The following is a 6,212-nucleotide window of genomic DNA, read 5'->3' as shown; positions in this document are numbered from 1 at the left end:
AAACTGGGAGGTAGAGGTTGCAGTAAGTTGAGATCGTGCCACTGCACTCCAGCCTGGGTGACAGAGCAAGACTCCGTCTCAAAAAGAAAAAAAAAAAGAAAAAAAGACACTGCTGTATTTTAGATGGATCAAACCTACTTAATTTTTAATCCTAAAGTAGAGAGATGCAACTGGGGGACTTCCATGTAGAAAGTGGGGTCAGGAGGCCAAGAAAGGGAATATGAATGTATATTCAAGTCACTCAGGAACTTTTATGCAGGTGCTAGAAACTTATGTCAAAGTGGCCACAAGATTGTTTAATAGGAGATGAACGAATGTAACTCCATATTTACTGCTAGAAACCAAAGCTTTGTGTAAAATCTTGAATTTATGGGAGGGAGGGAGGAAAGCTTGTACCTGTCTATCCTTTTCCTGATCCCTTTCCCTCATTCCTAAACTGCAGGAGATTGAGCCCTTTTGGGCTTTGGTGATCCCATCACTGGGGTGTGTTTATTTGATGGTTGATTTTGCTGTACTGGGTATTTCCTTTCCAATTTTCTAATCATTTATTAACACATGCTGACTCTTCCCTTCCCTTCTCCTTTCCCTTGGAAAATACAATGAACAAATAAAGACTTATTGATACTCAAAAAAAAAGATAGATGTATAAATATATAAAATAGATGTATAAATATATACAATATATAAATATATATTTATAAATATGTAAAATATAATCGATGTATAAACATATAAAATATAATAGATGGTACAACCACCAAAAATGTATACAAAGATATACATCCAAAAACATAATATTTAAATAAAAATAGAATTCTAAAAATATGTTAAATAACCCATAGGAGGGAAGGAAACAAAAAACAGAAAAATGAAAAACAGAGAACAACAAATAACAAAAAATAAAATGGCAGGCATAAGCCCCAATATATCAATAATTAAAGTACAATTAAAAGACAGAGATCAACAAAATAGATTAAAATAGGCTCAATTACATACCAACTTCAAGAAAATCACTTCGTAATGATGTATATATGTGAAAAGTAAAAGGATGAAAAAAGATATACTTTGCATATATTAATCAAAAAAACCAGGAGTGGCTAAACTAATTTTAGATAGAGTAGACTTCAGAGCACAGAAAATAATGAGGGACAGAGACATTGCATAATGATAAAAGGATCAATCCATCAAGGAGACATAGAAATTTTAAACATGTATGCAAAAACAACAGAGTTGCAAGATATATGAAGCAAGAACTGGTAGAACTGAAAGGGGAATTAGCTAAATCCACAATTATAATTGGAGACTTCAATATCCTTCTCCCAACAAATACTTCAGTTTAATTTTTTTTAAGTTTTGTTTTTTTTTAACTTTTATTTTAGGTTTGGGGATACTTGTGAAGGTTTGTTACATAGGTAAACTCATGTCATAGGAGTTTATTGTACAGATTATTTCATTATCCAGGAATTAAGTCAAGTAACCAATAGTTATCTTTTCTGCTCCTCTCCTTCCTCCCACCCTCTACCCTCAAGTAGACCCCAATGTCTATTGTTTCCTTCTTTGTGTTCACAAGTTCTCCTCATTTAGCGCCCACTTATAAGTGAGAACACGTGGTGTTTGGTTTTCTGTTCCTGTGTTAATTTGTTGTTCCTGTGTTAGTTTGCTGAGGATGGTATTTTAAAAAAAATACGAAACATGGGGTTATCATGTGACCCATAACTTTCATTTCTGGGCATTTATCCCAAAGAAACAAAAACTTATTTCCATGCAAACATCTGTATACAATTGTTCATGCCACCTTTATTTGTAATAACCAAAGAAAGTTGGAAATAATTCAAATGACCAATGGGTGAATGGTGAAACAAACTGTGGTATAACAATGGCATGTAATACTATACAGTAATAAAAAGTAACTAACCACTGATACATGGGACAACTTGGATGCATCTCAAGAGTATTTCACTGAGTAATAAGAGAGACAGTCTTAAAAGATAACATACTGTATGATTCTATTTATATACCACTCTTGAAATAGCAAAACTATAGAAATGAGAAACAGATTAGTGGATGCCAGGGAATAAGGATTTTGGGTATGGAAGAAGTAGGTATAATCATAAAGGGGTAACATGAGGGAGATCTTTGAAGTGATGGAATAGTTTTATATCTTGATTGAAGTTTTTATAGGAATCTGCACATGTGATTAAATGACAGAACTATGCACACAGTTTGTAGCAATGCTTACTTCTTGGTTTTGATAATGCACTATAATTATATAATATGTAAACATTAGGGAAGACAGAGCGAATGGTACATGAGACGTCTTGGTACTATGTTTGTAACTTACTGTGAATCTATAGTGGCTTTATATATATGTATAAATTTCCATACCCATTAGCAGTCACTCCCTATCTGACAACCTCCTCTCACCTTGCCAGCTCTAGGCAACCACTAATCGGCTTGACTATTTGGGATATTAACTATGAATGGAATAATAAAATATGTAGTATTTTGTGACTTGTTCTTTCATGTAACAATGGTTTTAAGGTGTATTCATGTTGTGCCAGTACCAGTAGCAATTTATTCCTGTTTATTGGCAAATATTATTCCATTGTAGGGATCCAATCCTGAGCTGCTGCTAATCAGCCACCTTGGATCTCTCTCCCAGTAAACACTTTTATTAAACTATAATGTACATGCAGAAAAGCACATGGGCAATTGAGTCAATAAACTATCAGAAACAGAACACACCCATGTATCAAAAAACAGAACTTATCTTCCATCCCCTCCTGCCCAAAGTCTTCCTGTGTCTCTTTCCAAGCACTATTACTAATCAAGGATAACCAATATCCTATTTTGATCGCCATATATTCCTGTTTCTTTTTTGAGATAGAGTCTCACTCTGTAGCCCAGGCTATTGTGCAGTGGTGTTATCACAGCTCTCTGCAGCCTATAGGGGTTCCAAAGGCCCACTTAAGAAGGGTGGCAATGAATGAAATGATTGAAGGAGAGTGTCAATAGGCTGAGGAAAAGTACGAATGGAAAGAGACAATGAATGGTACGTGTGGGGTTTGAGGAGTGGTTAAAGTAACTGACAGAACAAGGTCACTGATATAAGTATATGGAGATGGGGGATGAGCATAGAGAGTGAGCTGATTCATTCATTCAACAAATATTTACTCAGTATTTCTTGTAAGACACGTACTATGCTAGGGCTGGGATACAGAGATTAATAAATATAGTTTCTACCCTCAAGTTACTTGTGGTATAGTGGGGGAAGCACTTGATCACAGTATAAGTATCAAGTAGGGGAAAAGGATACTGTAGAAATGTACATAATTTCTGCATAGGCCTGACTAAGAAGACTTCTGGAGGTACAGGTATCTGAGCTGACATTTGAAATTATGAAGGAAAGATGAGGAAATGAAGCACCATTATTTATAATAACCAAAGGTGTAAATGGTGTAAACAACCCAAATGTCCATCAATTGATGACAGAGAGCAAGTGGTTAACCATTTACCAGCACAGCAGTGCATGGGAGCCATTAATATGGAGGCAGTAATTAAAACTATGTGAATGAATGCTATCACTGAGGTAGAATACAGAGTGGGATGAGAAGAGGGCCCAGGAATTGGACTAGTAAGAGAAGTTCAAAACCTCAAATTTGAATCCCTCAGTGGTCCTTAGATCAGTAAAAAGGAAGAAAGTTATGCTTTTCCCACTATAAAGCTAAGGTACCTAGTCAGGAAGGCAAAGTGTTGGCAAATTAGTGTTCATCCGTCTCCTGGAGACCAGCCAGGGAGTGAGAAATGAGGAAGTTGCCTAGACAAAAAAATCCCACCCTGAAATTCAAGTCTTGTTAAGCGAAGTTATTTAAAAAAGGACAGGAATGCTTGCATAGCTTAATTGGGCATGTGTGTCAAGGGGTGGGTGGTTGGGAGGAATCTTCACATATAAAAAACAGCTAACAACATGACTCCTTTATTTATACATTTGTGCATCTCCATGAGCATTTAATGAGCACCTCCTAGGTTTCAGGCTTACACTAGGAACAGTGAGCATGAAATAAGTGGGTAATATGGCAACAGTAAGTACTGCAGAGTTGTGGTCAGAGAAATCTTGAGGGAGATTTGAGCTAGGCCTTGAAGGCTAGCTAAGAAGTACCTGGATGGAAAGAAAAGGATGGGAACTGTTTTCTAAATAAAGCATAAGAGAAAAACAGAAAAGGGAAAGGAGGTAGGAATAATAATATTTAACACTTAAAGATGTATTACTATGTGCCAAACACCATTCTAAGAGCTTTATATGCACTATCTCATTTAATCCTCAAAACAACTCTTTCAGATAAGTACCATTATCCCAATTTTACAGAAAAGAAACAGCCCACACCATAGGTAAATGGTAAAAGAGGCATCATGAACCCAGATTGTCTGGCTCCAGAGCCTACATTCTTAACTAATATCCCATTTACCGCCTGGAGTGTGCAAGGTGTTTTCTTGAGGGTGTGTGGTAACAGAGGTCCAATTAGATCACACAGACTGTGAAGCCATGAGTTGACAAAGTTTGATAGGTAAGAAGGGAGGCAGCTTCAAAGAATCTTGAATTCTAGAGACTTGCATCAAATGTTGCAGAACAAGCACAGCAGGCCCAACTTTGAATCCTGAACCTGCCGTTGATTAGTTTTGGAACATGGGCAAAGTCAGTAGTAACCTCCATGTCCTCCTATTTCAACTGGGTATGTCAATGCCAGTTTTGTAAGGTTGTTGTAATGATTAAATGAACAAAACCATATAAAGTGATCAGCACAGGGTAGATCACCATAAATGGAAGCTATCACTATTACTACTTTATGACTTGTAGTGTTCTCAGCATAGCCTTTAGAAGAACTATTTTAGTGTTCTTAGTGATCCCTTAAAGGCTCATTTAAATTAAATTCTTAGTGAAAATACATTTACTTTTTGGGTCACTTCCTCTCCTGGTGGCTTGCGGCTCAGACTACTGACCCTCTATAGCTTTGGGTGTCTTCTAGTTGGCAAGTATGACATAGACAGGCTTGAGTTAGAAAAGCTGTCCCACATATGTAGCCACCATTCCTAGGGGGTAGTGTGCCACCAATGGGGTGGGAATAGCTAAAAAGGAGTGAGACTATATCTCAATTACTTTTCCTGCTATTGGTCTATATGCCATTGCTAGACTTGGAAGATGTCTGCATTGCCTAGTCCCTGTTATCTACACCAATCCAGATAATTTGGGGAAGCTGTGTGTGCATGGAAAGGATGTGTTATATTAGATTCAGAATAGACTAAAGGGGGACAGGCTTTTCCCCATTTCCGAGTACACTCTGCTCTCTGATGAAGCGTTATGCCTCTCCCTTTTCATTTTTTGGATCTGCTAAGAAACTCTTAACCTGCCTGATGTCTTCATGGAAATGCAGATTTTAGAAGCATGCAGTTGAAAGCATGACTGGAATTAGCTGATATTCTCAAGAATTTTCAAACTGTAAATGCTGGTAGACAGGACCCATAAAACAGGGAGTGGGGAGGTACAAAACCTATTACTTTTCATGTCTGCAGATGTTTTAATGTACAACTGTCATCCAAAATAGAAAAGCAGAGCTTTCTCTCTTCTAGGTTACAAATGTCTGCCTAGAGATCTGAGGCACTTCTTAAAGGTGAACTGCAAAGGCGGTAGAGTGGATTCCCCACCTGGGGTATTATCTATAGGCTGTAAAGTGGGTCTCTGCTTGACTGTCTGCAGGAGGGGCCGGGGGGGTCACACTCTTTCCTGCCTCGCCTACAATTGCTGCTTACTCAGCAGGCAAATGGGCACATATGGCCTCAAATTTCAGAATATTCTTTTCTCTTGCAATGGTCCTAGGGTAGGTGATCAGATTGGTTTAGGGCACATCAGGCCAATTAGCCCAAGTTGCCTCACCTTCACTACAGTGGCTCTATGATTCTGCTGGCTTCAGCTCTTTTCTATCATCCTCTAGAGGACAGAAGACTTCCCAGAGTACATAGCCAACCTGCTAAATATCTTCAGAATTGGACTGAAACAGGAACAGGACAAGATGAGAGTTAATGGCAGCTGCTTGATTAAAGCAATTCTTCAGCCCAACAGAGAATGTGATGGAGGAGTCTGAACCAAACATTCTTGATTCTTTATCCTTTTTTTTTTTTTTTTTTTTTTTTTTTTTTTTTTTTTTTTTTTTTTTTTT

Source organism: Cebus imitator, unplaced genomic scaffold (genome assembly GCF_001604975.1).
Source record: "Cebus imitator isolate Cc_AM_T3 unplaced genomic scaffold, Cebus_imitator-1.0 Scaffold520, whole genome shotgun sequence".
In the NCBI taxonomy this organism is placed as follows: domain Eukaryota; kingdom Metazoa; phylum Chordata; class Mammalia; order Primates; family Cebidae; genus Cebus; species Cebus imitator.
This window is presented reverse-complemented; position numbering follows the sequence as displayed.